Source organism: Armigeres subalbatus, chromosome 2 (genome assembly GCF_024139115.2).
Source record: "Armigeres subalbatus isolate Guangzhou_Male chromosome 2, GZ_Asu_2, whole genome shotgun sequence".
Classification (NCBI taxonomy): domain Eukaryota; kingdom Metazoa; phylum Arthropoda; class Insecta; order Diptera; family Culicidae; genus Armigeres; species Armigeres subalbatus.
The window spans coordinates 440539701-440560669 of NC_085140.1; the positions used below are offsets into that span (position 1 = coordinate 440539701).

General features: G+C 37.5%; 1 protein-coding gene across 5 annotated transcripts in view; it reads right to left on the reverse strand.

Annotated features, from left to right (window-relative positions):
- The window catches only part of LOC134213660 (protein phosphatase 1 regulatory subunit 14B), a 212633-nt gene that overhangs the window by 127333 nt on the left and 64331 nt on the right, over window positions 1–20969 (reverse strand). The window contains exon 1 of one of the 5 annotated variants that reach the window (XM_062692914.1): window positions 18737–19009. The exons of 1 other annotated variant lie outside the window; for it this stretch is intronic. The gene's annotated coding sequence lies outside the window, so the exon portion shown is untranslated. Of the gene's footprint in view, window positions 1–18424; window positions 19010–20969 lie in introns of those variants that run through there. 3 more of the 5 variants (XM_062692911.1, XM_062692913.1, XM_062692912.1) reach the window with 3 other exon arrangements.

Here is a 20969-nt window from a genome sequence, read left to right on the forward strand (position 1 = left end):
TTAACTCAGTAAAACGATGCCAAACCAGCACGAAACTGGGGGAGATAATTCAAATTGTACGCCTCAAGCTATTTTGACGAACTTTGAGCTTGCAAGCTTTGTAAATCGTAGACGTCCGAATTCGAGAAAGACTATTTTTAGATTTCAGGTACCAGATTTACCGACAATGTGAAAATGCAATTTGTTTGCGAACTTAGCTCTTACATAGGTAGATACTGAAAATTTGAACATTTCAACAGAAATTATGAAAGTAGTATTTGCTGTTCTTTGTTATAGGGGCAATAAAATAAAAAATAAGAAATCTTTCAAAGAAACATTTAAAAAAAATTCGCGGGACCGGGGTCTACAGTTAGTCTTGCGTGCAAAGGCGTGGGACTACCAATCCGGAGATGGCGAGATCGATTCTCGGTCCGATCCAGGATGTTTTCAGGTGGGAAACATTCTTGACTCCCTGTGTATAATGTATCCATTGTACTTGCCACACAAGATACATACTCATGCATTGGCGGGCATAGAAAGCGTTCAATTAATAACTGTGGAAATGCTAATAGAGCAATAAGTTGAAAAGCAGGCCAAGATCTAGTTGGAAAGTAGAGCCCTAGAAGAAGAAGAAGAAGAAGAAGACAACGGAATCGAAAACTCGATGTGCATTAGGGTGGCCCAAAAAACACTTTTTAAAATTTTCTGATGGGCCGCCCTCTTATTCGGTTCTATTTGATGCCCTGATGCTCTGGACAAAATTTCAGCCAAATCGGTCAACGTTTGGGCGGTGCCAAACTCGTTGGAAGTTTATATGGAAAAATGTATGCAAAAACATCCAAAAACAGTGATTTGCAGTTGGACGGCACAATTTAGGATCAAGAAACATGATACTCATTCAGTTCTTGTAGAATTAAATACAGAATGTTATGCTGAAAACCACGAGAAGATTAGAGTTTACTAGACAAAGATATTAGTATTTTACTGGAGTGTTGTAGGGGTGAATTTATTTCTTTTCAAAGGTAAAAGAAACGAAATTTGCTCAAACCCCACTACAGAGAAATGCTAATAACTTAGCCGGGCAAACTCTAATCTTCTCGCGGTTTTCTGCATAACATTCTGTATTAAGTTGTCCAAGATCTGAATGAGTATCATGCTTCTTGATCGTAAATTGTGCCGTCCAATTGCAAATCACTGTTTTTGGATGTTTCTGCATACATTTTTCCATATAAACTTCCAACGAGTTTAGCACCACCCAAACGTTGACCGATTTGGCTGAAATTTTGTCCAGAGCATCAGGGCATCAAACAGAACCGAATAAGAGGGCGGCCCATCAGAAAAATTGAAAAAAGTTTTTCCCATACTAATTTGAGCCACCCTAATGTGCATACAGCATGTGGAAGATTCAATGTTGAAAAAATGAACACAATCAATATCCTACGACCCCAAAACATTCGGAAGTAACCATTGAAGTTTGAGTTTGATTTGTCGATTAATGATATTTGAAACGCATATATCGCAAGATAAGTTTGGAACAAATAATAAACTATTCCAGACAATCAGAATCCAATGAGGAGCTCCAGAAGAGGGAATTGTTGTCAAAAGTCCTAAAAAAATTGTCCATTAAATTTTGTCGAATCAGGAGATATTATACGTCGCAAATGGGTTACCCAGCTAATCCAGACCCGGTCATTTTATTTTTATGAAACAAGAATGCCGGGAAGATGTGTTACGGGTTCCAGACAGAAGTGACCATTGTAACTATAAATGATCATATGGTCCACAGTTGAATTTACTCACACAGAAGCTTACAAAAAGTTTTGTTTTTTTTTGATATTTCCTTGGGTATTTCTCGTTAAGTTAGTCGTATCTAATCAAAAATCAAGAGAAAAAAGACTTACTTCCCAATACAGTAATATCCCGATTTTATCACCCCCCTGGTGAATTTTGGGGTGATTAAACAGGGTATGTGACAAAATTGAAAAAAAAAATATTTCCAATTTTTTAATTCATTCCACAAATATGAATCATTTTATGCCTTGGAAAGGCTAAATGCGTGAACAGTACCCGTTATTTCTTGTCGAAATTACTTATAGAATATTTCCCAAGTACTCAGAAGTCGTTCGTAATAAATTACAAGCAGTGAAAGTTATTTCATGAATGTCAATGTTGTTTGTGGTATTATTTACGAGAATAAAAAGAATGACAAAAAATTTTGGGTTGACAAAATCAGGTCGAAAACGTGATAAAATCGGGACGTGATAAAATGGGGGGTAGACAAAATCGGGGAGTGACAAAATCGGGTCATCACTGTATAACCATTGTAACAAAGAACGCTTAAAATGTCTGCTGTTTAATTCATCTTACAGAATCATAAGTGTCACAAGATGGATTTCTGAATAATTGGAAAACTGGACACTAAGAAGTCTTCGTTGATTCCGTGCAAATTTGGTAATGCAAAGCACTCAAAATGTCCTCTATTGAATTTGATTTTCAGAATTCTAAAGTATTGTGATGTTCGTTTCGTAATAGAAGCGGAATTCTGTAAAATATTTCGCCTTTGATGGTTCACTGTTAGTGACTAACAGTCCCGAGTACTTTGGTTATTATTAATATGACTATCTGTTTTCCCTCGAATCAGGCCTACTTTGATAGTTTCAAAGCTATTGAATATTTGCTGCACATTGTGGAATTTATAAGAGCCCTTCTTGTCTTGGGGATTCAGGCTTCTAAATTTTAGGTCCACATCTTTCAAAAAACAGTGGTAAAAATCGATTTCTTTTGCGCGTTCATTTAATAGTACTCTTATTATACGATTTAGCCTAATGACGTCTTCCAGATATTTCATCAGTAAGTTAATGCGCTCCTTAGTAAGTATTCAGCTTTATGATCGATTCCCCTATAAGTGAGATGAAAAAAACAAATTTCCGCTTCGCGACATACGAGGTTTGTATCTTCACAAAAGCTGTAGCGAGCGTGTGTAGCTTTTTATTAAATAGAGGTTAGAAAGTAAATCCTCATGTGGTGTAATTGTTTTAGCTTTGTGTTTTTGTTTCTTTAATTAGGTGTTAGTCAGTTAGTAAAAACGGCTAATTGTAGTACGTCGAATTAAAATTGTGTTGTACAGTGTTAGTAAGCGTTCAAATTGTCGTTAAACTAATTGTATATTCCAGTCTGATTGTTAAAAGTTAGTTATACGAACACAAATATCGACAAGCAAGACGAAAACTATAAGAGAAAGGTAAAAATTAATTATAATATTGTGAAAATTGTGGAACAAGTGTTAGTGACGTCACAGGGGTCTAATGTGTGGTTAGGTCCGAGGCAAGGGCCTTTTTCTTTTATTTTGGGCTTTTTCCCAGCAAACGGCCGGAGAAAGCGACGACGAGCCACCTCTAGCGACGCACCAACGCCAATGCCAGCCATAAGTCGTCATTGTCGATAGCATCCCACGGTTCGAACGCCTATGTACCCCCTCACCCGGCGACAAGTTCCTCTGCAGCCATTCGCCATTGCGAAAGCTGCATGTTCGCCTTTGGATTCCGCACCATCTCGTCTGGCTGCTGCCTGTAATCGCCGACTGCGGTAATCCGCCGTTGAGCCTGGCGCCGATCACCAAACCATCGTAGTTCGGCATTCGTTGTCGGATCACACCTCCAGCATTCGGAACCAGAGGTTCCCTACCACACCAAAAACCGCAAGTATAAACCCCCTGAAAATGACGTCAATAAATAGGCCTTAGTTTGTAAAAAGTTCCACAGTGATAGCTTATTTGAAAAGCATGGCCCTTGGTTAAAGTATTTCCACCACTGTTATTATTCCGCTTTGCCGAGCTCGAACGGAGCAATGAGGCCTCTGTGGTAGTACCGGATTGTGCTAAAATAATACTCGAAGATACTAAATAGAAGCATGAATTATTTGAATGAGATTTGAATTGCTAAACTCTGTGAAACATGGCTTTCTTCTGAAGATGAAATCAACTTCCACGATTTTAACATTATTCGCCAAGATCGGGATGATCATTATGGTGGCGTTCTTTTGGGGATCAAAAAATGCTACTCCTTCTACAGACGGATGTTCTAAGGATATTCGCTCGGCCCCGACATGGCGCGGTTGGTAGCTGGCCATGATTCGGGGTATTTTTTTGTGTAAACGGGAGAAAGCAGGAGGAGAAAAAAATAGAGATGAGAAATGCTCTCCGGTGGAAATAGACGGAGAAGCAAGATGATCTGAAAAAAAAAAATGAAAAAACTTCGGTAGTGATGGACAGAGTACAAGAACCAAAAAAAAGGAAGAAAGGAAACAGTTGGCCTTTGGCTGAGATAGACGTAGAGCCACAAAAATAATATGAAAAGCAATGGAAAAGAACGATGGTTGAAGATTTTATGATTTTGTTGTTTGATCAATGTTCTTGGGACTGGAAAACTAAATTGACATAGAATTGAAATTTTTTTAACCAAATAGATTCACAGAAAAGAGTAGAGGTGAGCGGGATTGTGGTAGTACCGGATTGTGTTAAAATAATTCATGCTTCTATTTAGTATCTTCGAGTATTATTTTAACACAATCCGGTACTACCACAGCCTCGCCTTTCTGGAATTCTCCCCCAACGTAAACCTTCATTATGCTTTCCGTACTAAATAGCCGACCTATTAGCGAAACACCAGTGGGTAAGTGTACCAAAAACAGGTCCTGCACAATAGATTTGTCCTCAGCTGGAGATTTGAGAGACAAGTCAGTTCCAAATGATCCCGAGATCCCCAATCCCTGAGCAGGCAAGTTTCAGCATATGGAGACGCATGGTGCATTGTTTTATTAACTCCTTGAGACTAAACTGTTTGTGGAAAAATTAATGGTTTATAATAATCTGCATACCAGTAAAAGCATATTTGCATGAAGTTATGATCGAAACAACAATGATGTTAAGACCTACTTGAAGTTAGGGGTAATGGCAAAATACCGAAGATTGATTTCTGCTTTGAACAGTAAGAAATGGTTTTAGATTAAACATACCTTACATCCGCTCGACAGTTCAGGTTCAACAGACAGTTCATAGTTATTTTTTTGTTGAATATCTTGTCTGTGCATATGCACAGCACATGTTTCGAAATGGACAAATTGATATGAAATTGGAGATTGGACAAATCAAGCATGCGAAAGATATTCAATTTGCAAAAAAGAGAGCTAACCGCGGTGGAGGTTGGTACTCGGATTCTGATGGCTTTTCCGCAAACGTGACCTTTAAGTGGTTTTGTTGTGTAGGGGTTATCACGCCTATCTAGAGAGTAGGAGGTTGAGGATTCGAGGATTCCCTTCAAGACACGTGGATTCTTTTTCGCAAATTTCATATCAATTTGTCCATTTCGAAACATGTGCTGTGCATATGCACAGCCAAGATATTTAACAAAAAAAATGGTTTTCGTACGGCCAAGTTGCCGAATAATATGCAATTAATTGTAATAATTCATAGTTAATTATTTGTATTTTAATTTTTGAAATGCGTATGAGATTGTCTGCCACAATTTGCCCCTTGCCAAGTTGCAGTTATATCAAATATGCCCAAAAATCCATAAAAACTGTTATAACTTTTTTATTTTTCAAGTTTTTAAGTCGCAACAGTCACCAAATGGCGTATTTTAATATTATCATAGAACATGCAAAAAATGTAGAAATGAAAATAAAAAAGATTTGATGACTGAGAGTGAGCCCATAGGTACACTGGAATGAGTATCAGGCATGCTTGCCACTCAACCAATGGCGCCGCCGAATCATTATTTTATATCTCCAGTATCAGGATTATCTCAATTTTAAATCCAAGTTACTCTACTTTCAAAAGTTCTATCATGTTTCTGAGAACAGGAGATCAAATTTTCCAGAATCTAACACCTTATGATACTTATCCTTTTTATTCTCAGAATTTCAGTAAGAATCGCAAAGTTTAACTCAGAATTTCTATATTTTTCAAAAAAAATTCCTTGAAGTAATCAAAAATTGAGAATTTTTCGTTTTATTCTTCGCATTACATTATTAACTGCGATGTTTCAAAGCCAAGTTGCCCTTTTTTGGAGTTGCTAGCACGATGAAATTCCTATGCCCATGAAAGGCGAAAAAATTGTAGTTCTGATCGGGAATCGAACCCAGCCTCCTTCACCATGATCTTGGATCATAAGACTTAAAGTTTCGAGAACTATTTTATTTTGCGAAAACTTCAAACATCTCCCGCGAACCGCTGCTCTAAATGGTTCGTACACTCAGGTAAAGTGATCTTGGTCAAATTTGAACATGCCGCAATAGAGTCCGGTACTAGTGGACACTTTAAGGAACCTTGAAATTTGTGTAGCAGTGCTGTTTCTTTACTATATAAATAAATCAATTATTCAATTGCTATAAAACTATCGAAGTTGGTCTAATGCGAAGCACACCTGAGAGTCACATCATTGGGGCATCTTTAGTAATGTTACAGTTCTAGTTATACTTTTTCCACGATTTACAGGTTTTACAATTGTCAAAGATATAAAACGGGAAATGCATCTTCAGTAGCAGATACAAGCTCACATGTTTTTATACTGAATGCTAGTTCAAACGCCAAACTGCTGTGATTTCAATAAAACAGATTTTTTTAAACTGATAGGTGATCTACTTTTGTTTTGAACAGAATGAAACTCGAGTGAAATAAATTATAATTTTCCTAACGAATCTGTTCGATTTTTTTAAAACTGCAACATCTGTTGAAGATGGCATTTTTACAGTTATAGTTTCATTTCCCAACTCCCATACAATTTATAACTCTACTATAGATGCCCTCAGCAATCAAAGCAATCGGGCAATGTGTCGATGATTACTTGTATGTGAAGAATCAGTAGCATAAGGTGTTCCAAGTGGCTCCCGCCTGCCAACAGTCAGAAAACACTCCACAAAATTTTTCACATAAACTAGTAAAAATGTTCAAATACGGTTTTTTTAAGTTCGTTTATTTGGTAGGCTCAGGCATGTATAACACTTTACGGAACCACGATTCATTGTGATATGTACATTTGATATCATCTTATTTTAGTGGGATATAAGCCAACGTAGGGGAAAAGTGGGTAAAACCGACACCTTAAGCAACTTTACAGTTCCCCAATCTATGAAGCAATTTTCCGGTCTAGAAATTTCATACAAACATACTTTGGCTCTTCATGCATCAGTCCATGTGGTCTCAGGACAATATTTCTTGATAGAATTTGATTTATGATGAAAACGCGAACAGTCCCTCTTCCAGCCCAAACAGCTGGGGTGCGGGTAAGATCGACACCAGATGAGGGTAAAACAGACACTTCAAGTCTTTATGGAGTTGAACATCATAACAATTCTAAATGATGTTACAACATAATAGAAAATGTTTAACAACATTCATTTTAATTTTTGTGTATGAAATTCATGTTTAGGGATCACTCATAAAAGATGGTTGAACAAAATTCTATATATTTAAAATCATCACCACATATCATACTTTATTTAGTTTCTTTAATGTGAGTGAAAAATATATAGAGTATAAGAATGTTAGTAACAAATTTACTAACTACTGTAAATATTGACCTACATTTAACTTTCACTTATTTTAAAAAGTTGTTTATAACGGCGATTTAAAATAAATGCGTATGGTGCAGTTATGACAAGAAATGAAAATGACCAGTTCCGTGACACGCTACATGTTTACAGGGGTGAAAATGGATCACGAAAGAACAACACTAGAGAACGGGTTGAATTTATCTAAGAGCAAAATAAGCCTAAAAATACGGTTCTTCTTTGAGCGCTATTGGTATCCGACCTGCAGGCTTTCCTTGATGACCCAATATTACCCTCTAGACTTATTGTCACGCCCAATGTTGATATGGTGTGTAATTAGTCTATGATTAAGTTATACTCCTCGGCGCCTCGTTTTCCAATACATGAATAATATTATGCGAATGATAAGTCTAATAAAACAGAGATATTTCGTGATTCGATGGCAAGTGTCGAATTTACCCCAACAGATAACATAATAATGATGAGATACATGTGGATGTTTATAATTAGAAAAGTTAACTATTTTTCCACAACATACACAAAATGATGCTCAATTATGGAACAGAGATGAATTAAATACTGAAAATTAACAAATTTTTGTCGAAAAAGCTTATACACCGATGCCGAAATTTTACATAACTTATCTCCTCAATGGTGATCAATGCTAATTGTCTGTTTATTATGACTCTTACACATCTCCGCCAGTTACAAAATGACTAGAAATACAAGAAATCAAACGTTTATTCAAAGTGTGTTGAAATTCTGTCCGATAATCACTTGAAATCAGAGATTTGAAGTGGTGTCGGTTTTACCCACAATTCCCCTACTCGTGGGTTCAAATACGGTTTGTATGTACCACAAACAAGGAATGTAATTGTCGCTGAAAAATGCAAAAAACAAGCGACAAAAGAGAATAGCGATAGCTCTTTGTCCTCATCTGCAGAGGATAAAGACATTGTTGCGTTCCGTTTTATTTGCAACAAACATGGAGAGGTATTTTCATAAAAATATATTAAGCTCGTTTAGTGGAATGTATTAAACCGTCTAAGACGAATTAAGTACTGTCCATTTAATTCCACCAGTTAATTTTCGTTATCTTTGCAGATACGTATTTCGACCACAACTGTGTGGTCGTCTTCAGTGTCTTGTACTTGTCGAGTCAAGTTCAAGACACTGAAGACGACCACATAGTTGTGGTCGAAATACGTATCTGCAAAGATAACGAAAATTAACTGGTGGAATTAAATGGACAGTACTTAATTCGTCTTAGACGGTTTATGGAGAGGTAATTGTTGTGAACTTTTCAAACTGCGATAACTTGTATATTTCAGAAGTAAAACACAAATCATGTCAACAGATGGTTAAATTAATGTCTAAACTATGATAACTGATACTTATTTAACCGAAAACATCATCGGAAACCGACTGCTTCTCAAAATGCACGGCAGGCGATCATTGTCCTATTCTGTTGCAGTTTGGGACAAACGCTTATTGCGAGTTGAGTTTGTCTCAACATTTACAAGAGAGAACAATGTTGTTGTCATTGGCAATGTTGTTATTTTACATTCCTTGATCACAAACAATTATATTTAAGGGGGGGTCCCGTAGCGTAGTTGGCTACACGTTCGCCTTACAAGCGAATGGTCATGGGTTCGATTCCCAGCCCCTCCACCAAACCTTCGTCAGTCGCCGGATGCGCAGCCTTATACGGTGGCGTATTGGGGAGCGCCCTTGCCGTTACGACTGCCTGATGACGACTGACAAATTGTTCTTCTCGGAGGCATTCCTCCAACGTATCCGGATAAATGGTAACCGAACAATGCGCAACGATAATTGAATTCACGACACGGACAAATGGACACAATGGACTCACGGTGAGATGGACCAGCAACGACAACAACAATGAATAATGGAAAATCTAAAAATAGATTCTGTGTGGATTCTGGCAGCAGAATACCACAGTAGATCACGGCACAGTAGCGGTTAAGTAACACAGAGTGCCTACCAAATAAATAAAGGAATAAAAAAAAAAAAAAAACAATTATATTTTATGTTAACGGTCTAACAGTCAACATAATTCAGATAGCTTAAAAATTTACCTTAATTGGCTTAGGTGTCTAACACTGGGGGATCTACTCCCTATATTCAGGCCCATCTAATCCATGATATCTCATTTGTCCATTTTTGTCCACTTGTGCTCAACAATAGATTTCACCACCATACATTTTTTTTCGGATAAATTACAGAGCAATAAACTCCAGTATAAACAATCATGCATAAATCGTTATCCTTCTTACCATGTTTCGTGCAAATCAAATGCTGCTTAGGGGCCGTAAACTAATTACGTAAGCATTTTTTCTGGGTTTTTCAACACTCCCTCCCCCCATGTAAGATTTTTCCCATAAAAATCATTTTTTATTTATATGGAGCGTAAGAAATTGGCAGACGTCCCCTCACCATAAGTGCTTACGTAATTAATGTACGACTCCTTAGTTTGTCTCTCCAAACTGATTGTATCTGACGATACGTCACGAAAAGTAGTTGGTTTGATGCAGCAGTTTATCTCTTTGTTTTCAGTTCATATGTGACGGTGTGGTTATTGTGGATGCTCTAAAGAACTGAGCCGAATGTATACGTTTGCGTGCGTTTTGACAGTTTTGCTATGGGAAAACTGTCAAAACGCACGCAAACGTATCCATTCTGCTCCGCCCTTAAATGTTTCAAAATTGTTTATTTAAATATTCTCCTGGAAATTATTTTTTGCGGACTTTTTTTTAAAACATTTACATGTAATACAACGAAATTTTCTAATCTAAAATGGATGTTAAATAGTTCTATTGCTGAATGTGCATCTTTAATTGCTAATGCCTACTGCGAATAAATGAAAGTAATTATTTTAATCAAATTTTTATTTTCATCAGAGCAGTTGATTTTTTTTTGCTGTGGAATCAGAACTGTTATAATATAACCATGTTTTAATGTAAGTGTCGTTTAGTACCAAGCACAGCTTAATATCTGGTCAGTCATATACCATGACTCGTACCCATCCCAGGATCATATGGATTATGAAACCAATCACTTTTCGTGAATGAGCAGACCAAATATCTCTAATTTTATTCTTCTTCATCCACCACCGCTGCCCTCGCTGCCTCAGCCATCATGCGGCCTCTAGCCATGAACTCCGAGCGATGCGATGGGCGATTGCAACCGACACCACTGTATCCGACCATCATCAAGCACAGAATGACCAAAAAATGCGCCCACTTCTTTCATGCATATTCGCAGAAATTGTCTCGACTTCCCTGGTATCATCCTGTTGCCTCATGATATACGAATGCAAAAATGGTAACTTGGCTTAGAAACCTCGCGGTTTATAACTGTGGAATTGCTGAATGAACACTAAGCAGCAAAACGGCAATGTACCAGTGGGGGATGTAATGCCAATAAGAAGAATAAAAGTTATGTTATGATTTAAAAAAAATTTTGGACCACCCGTTATCGAAATCGGTCATCCTAACGGCAAAATAAAAACACGATCTTATTTATTTTTGGTAAAGAGCGATTTTACCAAATATTGCGGAAATCCGAAAGATGTAATATCTGTTTGAAATCAGTAATTTTGTTGTAAAAAATTAACTATATGAGAAAAAAATTATGTTTTTAAGCGAAAATGGTTGGAACAAAATTCTCAACAATTTTGTAAAATAGTACGACCCTCTAATTCAAAAGATTAAAACTTTTCAAAAAATTGTCACCATAGAGACACCCTAATGGCAACTTACACCAAAAATAGGTCTTTTCTTATTTTTTTTGAGGTATCCAAACTATAGCGCGGATAGTTTTCTGGTTATCGAATTATATCGTCAAATACGGCGAATCCGACCTTTGTGAGATTTTTATTCAATCCGCTAAGTCAAACAAACAACCATGCGTTCACGTATTATTTCTTATGCAGTTGAGTCATTTTGCCCCACCATTCGAGCGTTTCCCCTTGGCCAGTTTTAGAAACATCGTTAGAAAGTTTCCAAAACATTATTGTTTCAAGTAAAAGATCATTGTAAAATGTTCCCAGTTTTGTAAATTTTGCACCAACATGTTGAAATGTTTCGGTATTCTGGATTATATTTGGGAAAACCATTGAGAAGAGCTATGGGGATGCATATTAGGTTGTTCTCCTCTATACACAATGCAGAATATCGAACGTTAATGGAAGAACACGTGAATGAATTTGAACTCTATAGCTAACACAAATATTTATTCTGACTATTTTTCTTACATATGCTAAAAATGCTACATAGCTTCTTCTTTTTCTTATTGGCATTACATCCCCACACTGGGACAGAGCCGCCTCGCAGCATAGTGTTCATTGAGCACTTCCACAGTTATTAACTGCGAGGTTTCTAAGCCAAGTTACCATTTTTGCATTCGTATATCATGAGGCTAACACGATGATACTTTTATGCCCAGGGAAGTCGAGACATTTTCCAATCCGAAAATTGCCTAGACCGGCACCGGGAATCGAACCCAGCCACCCTCAGCATGGTCTTGCTTTGTAGCCGCGCGTCGTACCGCACGGCTAAGGAGGGCCCCTGCTACATAGCATAAGAGATATTAAATCTCGCAAAGAGAGCTTTTGCAAAGTAAAGGTGTAGGTTTTGTAGAAATTGAAACACCGTAAATTTACATTCTAAGGAAGAAAACGCGAATAACCCTGGTTGGGAGTACGTTTTAAAATCGAATTAATCTGTTTTTAGTACCTGTCATGCATCTGCACTTCCGAAGGTTTCTACACCCAACCAGGGGATGGCAGATTTTAATACAGTTCTGTATAAGAACCTTACAGAAACTGTATAATAATTGGGCATGTACAATTCTGTAAGCTTTTTATACAAATATTTGTCAGATTTGTTTTTTGGGTGTAGCGTTGTACAGAAAATCAAGAAATTTGAATAAAATTTGGATGTGGAATGAACGCTGAAGATTGCAATGTTTACTGCATGAAGAGGAATTACCCCGGTGATATACGCCTTTATATCTCCAAGAGCTCGGAATAAGTACATGTGTACCAAAACATCAAATCAAAAGTATTCCATCACTCTCCACAATACAAGCGAAATAGCACAGCAAACTCATTTGCTTCCAGGCATTTATCAACAGTAACAATTTCTCCGCTATCGAGCGAGCACAAAACCCTTTTCTCGCTTCATCACGATACGCTGCTCGCCACCATCAGCTCACATCATCAGTACTACTTGCTTCTTTCCGATCCGTTTCCTACCGCCTTACTTTCTTCGGGTTTGAGATTGTGTATTTTTTTTTCTCGCCCAGCCTTGCTTACATTTAGTAGGTACCACTTGAGCCTGACTTATAATCGGACCAACTTAGCGGCATTTTCAAGCGGTATTCTCCGCACTTCTGCCCACCACTCTGGAACCCCCCGAGGATTAACCAGTTTCTCCATCACTATCGCCACTCACTCATCCCCCGTGTCTTCATTCACTTATGAATTCTTTCTTCACCTTTTCCACACTTCATGTTTTTGTTTCTGATTTGCTGGGTCTTTTTTTTACATCCTAATCATCGTCAGTAGACAGAATCAGATACCGTCGACACGAACACTGCGAATACGTGTCTTCCTCCAAAGTCTTCCCGATGCGATGGTGCTTTCTCTCTACATTTTTTTCCCCAATCCACTGCTTCATTCCCGTTTTTCTGTTTCTGGTGCCCGGCGAAGCGTGTGTCTCGTGTGACCTCTAGCAGCACATGTCAAACCTGCTCCACCGGACCGGACCAAAAAACCAGACGGCAAGGTCCGCATCTCAGGAACCGGAATCAAAAAGTTCCTCCCCTTCCCTTTTTGCTCAACCGATGACCAACCGCCCCGCCACCAATCTCCATCGATCATCGAGCATACTTTTGTCCTCTTTCTCCGCTCTTTCTCCCGTGCGCGGAGCGATTCAGATTCTTTCCACTTTGCACACATGATATCAGCGATAGGGTTACGCGCTGTTTTTCGTTTATTTTATTTTGTTTGTTATTTTTCAGCAGTCTTCTTATTAACGGGAGCACTAAATTTTACACTAATGTAAACAAATGTTTGAAATTTGAAAAGTGAGATAAAATAACTTCGTGTCATTAGAGTTGAACAACAATCTTATCTTGCCGCGAGAAAAATGCGATGGAAAAATCGACTTGAACATCGAGTCAAAATATTACACACATATCATTCTGTTGCGTCATCATCGCTTTTCAGCTTGCATTTGACATTACGATTCTACGCAAGCACAAATCACTGTTTCGGTTGTTGGTATCTTAAAACTGAATTCAGATAAAAACGGCAATAGGGTTCTGGCAGGTATTCTCATTGCGAGATATAATTTCGAGCAAAGGCACGCATAGTCTTGGGCTTCCCATTATTGAACAGATAATGGTTATTGAAGTAACAAAAAACACTGAGAGGGGTCCGTCGTCTTCATGTCTGACTAAATGACGTTGATGATAACACTGCTGCCTGGTGGTGATTCGTCATGTTCGTTGAGCATGGAAACCAACTGCATCTCTAAATTATAATTTATTTGTGCATAAGCAGCCACATTAGCGCCCTCATTGGCTGGATAAACAGTAGCGAGCAAAAAAGTCTGATCTCACGCAAACTACGCTAAACTTTAGACAAGACCAAGTTCAATATCCTTCAATGATTAATGAGCTAGAAGTTCAAATTCGTAGGATTCAAATCTCTCGTACAATCTCCTCCATCATTCGCGTTTCAAATGATATCGCCAACCTGCAATGCTTGCAGGATCTGGGTTATTAAATATATAAAAAAAACTTCTTATTATTCCACTGATCACCTTTAAACTATTTTTTTGCAGGAAAATTTGACCAGCTGGTAACAAAAATACGCAAACGTTTTGGTGATTACAATCAATTTGTCTACCGACTTCCATAAAGCCATCGAGTTACTGTAACTCCAGAATACCTTAAAATTTTAATATTAGGAACGGCTACATAGCCTTGAAGGATTGAAACAAAATATATATTTATCCGACGTTTCAGGAATGGTGTCTTTTCATCAGAGGAAAAATACTGTGTTTGTTCTTAGTCTATTGACAATGCGAATTTTTGTCAATTGTCAGTGTCAATTATTTTTAAATTGTGTGTTCTCGAAGCCATGTACCAGCAAAATCCATATCAGATAGTTGGACTAAACAGTAGACTAGGAACAAAAACAGTATTTTCCCCCTGATGAAGACACCTTCCCTGTGTCGAAACGTCGGATAAATTTACATCTTGTTTCAATTCTTCAAGACGTCGTTTTTATAACCGAAAGAAAAAAAAACTAATATCAATTCACATAGTCACTTTTTCTTCTTTCTTGGTTAGTCCTGAGGCCAACTTAATGACAGTCATATGCCTAGTGCATCAAGAAAACCCAGCATGGTTTTGCTCAGTATCCGATATCGACGTGGCTAATGAAGCACAACAAATACTATAACTTGATCGTTTTGGACTATTTTGTGAACATGGGAAAATTAACAAACGGTTTAAACAAAAGAACCCGTTCATCCTTTTACACGGAGAACTCTGTTTTGGAAGATAATACAATTTCACCAGTTCGTAAAAAATTAAATTAATCGTCTGAAATTGTTGCAATAAAGGGTACAATAAACTCTTTGGTTCAAGATTCCCCAACCTTGGGCGGATTTCGAATCATGGAATTCTTATTGAAACAGTTGTGCAAATAGTTTAAGACGCACCTTCAGTTTTTGTTATAATAGATTTTTTCGTGCCACACTACCAAGACTGAACTTGTTTGCAACTGCTGAACAGGCTGAAGTTGTCACTTTTATAGAAGAACTGTCAATCGACGGTAAAATCATTCTGTTTATCACTCGTAATCAACTGTAATCCTAAGATAATATATCTGCAATCTCTTAGTTAAATATTGTTGGTAACTTAAACAAATTGTGTTCAAAATTTCTATTCGTTTTAATATGGGTGCTGCGGATGAGGTCACGTTTTTGTTCTCAAGCGAGCCAAGTGATATTTCAAAATTAATGCAATAAAAACTATTTTGCACTTACTTAGTTGTCAAACATTTTCTGCTCTACGAATTTCTCTTTTCATACTGCACAAAGGCGCACGAATCCGCGGGACTTTACATTACTTTACTATGGTTTGCCCTCAGTCCCGATTCAATTAGATGTTGGATCTCGTGGAATTTCTTAGCAAGTGTTTTTTTTTTGCTTCCCTACCAATTCGACCCTTGAAATGTAAGGGGAAAATATTTGTTACAAAAATATAAAACTCAAACTTATTTTTTCTAACTTTATTTCCACATAATATTGCGGATCTTTTCAAAATTTTCCACTTTGCGGATTCCGTAAAGTTTTTCCGCAGCTGTCAAAGTTCTACCGCAAGCCTGAAAATATTCGATACACTGAACCAAAAACCTGATGTTTGGCGTTGTCATCGTAGAATGCCAAGCAAAACAGCAAAAAAAAGTATGAAGTGACAGCTGCGGTAGTTTATAAATTGAACCGGAAAGAGGAAAGTTTTCTCTGGAAGAGCAATAACGAAAATATCTCCATCAAAAACATAAATATTATGAAGTTTATCATCGAAAAAGACCGGCGGAAGTCTTCTGTAAAACTATCACTCCAGTCCGCGTGTCTTTGACTAGAGGTGAATTACCACGATTGCTTCGATTAATATGTTTGGGGCTTGCTTGTGGCGTTATGGTTCATAGAAAGCCTACTTCGATGCTATTGGATATTGCCTTTCCATAACGCACACCAAATACCATTTCACTGCCACACATTCTCCTCCTACTCAGGACTTGTTTTGTTATAGAAAGCAACATTCTGAATCACTAACTCGAGCACACATTGTTTTTGGCCGAACAGATGGCAGGTATCGAAATATTTCAAAAGAAGGCATCTCTTTTTAAAACATGTATCATATTGAACTGTACTTCGATGTAGTTTGCTTCACGAGCCATTCTTCCCATTCCTGCTATTCAGTGGCCACCCGTTATGAACACAAAATGTCAAAATATAAACAAAATCCTTATAAATGTACCCTTGGAAAAAAAGTTAACTTTTTTAGGGCATCCTGCAACTAAACAAAGATGAAAAATGTATGCCTCTACGAGCGAGAGATGGAATTAACAGACACTGGAGACGGCCTTACTTTTGCGGTCGAAATACGAATCTGTCAAAGGGACAATCAAGTGGTGGAAATAAATGGAACTGAATTCACAGATACCGATCTCATTATGTGAGCACCACGTGGTCTCCAAAATCAGCAATCAAGCAACGCTCAGTGCGACTTTTTGCGAACATCACTCGCGCTCATTACAAAATCAAGCAACATTCAATCTGCATGTTGAAGATGATCATTTTTCAATAGAGTCGTAGTTTGAAAATCGGTTCTACAATCAAAAGTTACATTTGATGATAAGAAGTCAGCTTTATGCCGACCTAGCTTTATGCCGATTAATCGACATTTCTTCGAAACAAACTATTAAATTGAAACTCCAATACTTGTTTTTGATAGTTTAGGGATCTAACTACAAAGTGTAGAAGTCTATGTTTTTTTCATTCCTGATTTTCTTTCGTAGTGTATCTGCTCTTTTATTTCATATCATGTCCCTATATTATAATATCAAACGAAAACGAAGGATTGGGGTGCAAATTGATCTGTTTCTCATTATTGTGATGTTTTCAGTAGTGAGCGTTCATGATAATAAAATGATAATAAAAAAACGAGAGAGATTAAATCGAAATCGTTGCTTGTGCAAATATTTTTCATTTTGGATCATGTTATTATGAAAGGACCAAATATCCTAGGACGTCTGAATTTTCTGGGCAGAATTCTACTTCTAATCCCTTGCAATATCTTCGTCTTCGTATTTCACATTAATTTCCCACTTACATTCGCAAGAAATATGAGCCTTTCAAATAAACAAAAGATTAAAAAAAAAAATCGCAAGAAATCATAAATCAACATTATCAATTGATAAAAACTCGCCAGCAAGTAAAAATCGTTCAAAAAGTGTATTGCGATTTTTTTCACCATTTAGACTCTTATGAAATACATCGTACTGATCTTATTTACACAAAAAAAACCAACGGGTGCTTCGATGTTTACATTGAGTCCCGTTCAATACCAAATTTTCGAAACGACTTATCTGCTTTTGTAAACAAAGATTCAAACGTCGATTTGTCAAATCTGAGAGCACTTCCACGCAAACCAACACCATCAACACATAGGTGAAGACTTCGGCTACCAGTTGATTTGTTTACAAAAGCAGCTAAGTCGTTTTGAAAATTTGGTATTGCAATGTTCTCAATTCTCGCTTAACTTTTCAAAAGGACCTAAGTAACATTTTTTTCATGAATTAATTTGAATACTGCAATCAAAAGCTTTCATGTTTATCTGTTGATTGCGCTATTCAAATTATTGACCACGTGGTTATGAATCAAGGTAATCTATAAAAAGGTTGTTAAAAATGTCTTTAAAGACAAAATTGACAACTCTTGAATTTCGTCGAGCGAATCTAATCATTCGTGAAAAATAAAATATTTTGATTTGAAATATTTACCGTCACTGTTTGAGTTTTGTTCCTGGCACCAAAACATAATACCAAACGGAAGATTAAGCTTCGCTGTTTACATTCAACTGGTATTTTTAAGGTTTATATTCAAATAATACTTTTAAGTATCAATTTATTCTTAAATTCGCAACGTAATTGCCGACGAAAACTTGTCTACTTTTCACACCTAAAAATTATCCAAGAAATCTACTGATGATTTTATCGATTCTGAGTTCTTTTTGCAAAAATAAAATCTGTTGTTTCAGACAGTATCAAAATGAACGAAAATCGCGGCATTACCCTATACTGACTACTCCAGCATCATCACGACCAACAGCACTGGCTGCCCGACTTACTGAGCTGCACAACTTGAATTCCTGACTCTGTTCCAGTCAGCCGATCGGAACCTGGTTGTAACAGGAGTAGACGATCGACGGAAAATAGGGTCACTGCACTCCAATAAAAGCTGTTGCAGACAAATGGCACATCAAAAACTCATTCACCTTTTTTTCTTTATATCGCCAGATTTTCACCACTATCCATTAAGCTATCCTTCCTCGGATCCAACGAATGCCACCGCAATCTTCAATATCCCCAAAAATCCACACTCACTTTTCCACTGCTTCAGATGAATCAAGAATTTTTCCACTGCGTTAACGCATCACCGTCAATTTTTATTTTATTAGCAAATTTTCTTCCGTAGGAGCAGATAATGCTGCTGCTGATGCTCTGTAATGTAATTTGGGGGACCGAATTTGGGCTGCTACAACACACAACTACTGAGAGCACGCAGACCCATATAGGAAAGTCGCGACAAAAGCGGGCAGTATCGGACGAAACGATTCTCGCGAGCACCAAAACCTTACTGAGCCGAGCGTGCGAGCCCCAATCGAAGGGAGCCGTGGAAAAAGGCAGCGAGATACAACGCCGTTCACAAACGCCGATGTTATGGTTACCAATTGAGATGAGCTTGCAGAGTGGACTTCATTCAGTATGGAGCGAAAGAGAGTAGGCTGATGGGTGGTTTACGGTGGGTTGTAGGCAAAAGGAAAAGCTCTTTGTCTCGCGACGGTCACTGAGAGAGCTTTCCATTGTTTTGATGAGAGTTTAGAGAGGGACTATGTGGAGAATATTTTGGCCATTATTTTTCTCTGGCTCACAAACCTGGTAAAATTGTGGGAGGGAGTTCATTTATGCTATTTTGGTCTCGGTCTTGCCGGACAATGGAATTCATTCCATTCATTTCTAGTCTGGAATGGAAGCGTCTATGGTATGAGACGGGCATTACACCAACCTAATCATACCCAACAGTGTTTAAATGCATAAATTACAGGGGATAGACAAAATAGTTAAAACGGGTAATTGATTGGTCTACTTTAAAATATTTTAACTAAAAATTCACGAACAGTTGAACTGAAAATTTGCGACTGTAATATACCATCGTTATAGCCTATTCAGATTGCGAGCTTAATGACATGATAAAGAGCAAGATTTTTTTATGTACAGGTTATCCGACTTGTCAATATCTCCAACTCAGCCATCTTGGATTTTTTGTATGGAATTTATGCTCATTTGTTTACGTTTTGCACTGAAAATGTATGTTTCCCCCCCGCGCTGGTTATTCCCATCTACTGACGAAGTCGGATAACCTGTACATAAAAAAATCTTGATAATGAGTATCTCGATGTCAAAGTTCAATTTTCATTTCAGATGATATCACATCAAGCACCTTGTAAACGCTTGTAATCATAATGAACTATTACAAGCATAACTATCTCAAGTTTGCTTGATTCCCTATCAATATGGGACGGACAAAATAACAAAAAAGGACAGTCAATACAGGTCAAAAACTGGTTAGGTGAATGCTTCGCATAGGGCGAGTAGTAATCGCCTTCAATATTAAAAGTTATACTCAAATATCAAACTTACTTATACTTGGTTAAATAGATTTTTCTAACAATTTTATTGGCGCTGAATATTGGATGGGTAGTCCTATTTCAAAGGGTCTCCAGTTAGCCTTGCGTGCAAAGGCGTAGGATGGCCAATCCGGAGATGGTGAGTTCGATTCTCGGTCCAGTTCCGGATGTTTTCGGGTGGGAAACATTCTTGACTCCCTGGGCATAGTGTATCATGCATTGGGGGGCATAGCAAGCTTTCAACTAATAACATCACATATCAAATTACTCAAACAAAATGATAACAAAACGGTTATTATAATAAAAAACCCTGATTAATCCACCTAGCGGTGTTGGTGCTTTTCTCATGCAAAAAAAACTAAAAAAAATATGAGTTAGTGTTTTTAGCATGTTCTGCGTATAAAAAATAGTATTTTGGCCATAACTTCTGATCCCATAGTCCAATCAGGCCAATTTCCAATAGCAAACAATGGAACAGGATTCTCAGTCGAATGGAACTTGTTTCAAGTAATGGAGCCAATGCTAACCCAAGCAACCAAAAGTTCAGATTTTACTAAAATTTGTTCCTAACCGAACCAACTGGTTCACTCTTGGTTCACCACATTGAGTTTCAAGCACCTTAACGAAACTTCAAAGTTCACTTTTGTGCTCCCACCATAAAAAAAAATTTAAAATGCAAGCTGATTAAGCCAAAACATCCCCTCTTATCCGAACTTTTGGTTGCTAGGGAAGATCGCAGCAGATCTTCGTCTCTCTCCACCTTTCAAGTCCCATCGGATTTCAGTACGGCAATTTTAATTCTCCGTTTCCCGCTCCTGAGTTGGCCGGGGTACAGCCAAATCGCACCAAGCGTTATCCAAAAATTTTATTTATCACAAATCATAGCGGATATCTTAACTTATGATATCCTTCAAAAAATGTAGGTATGA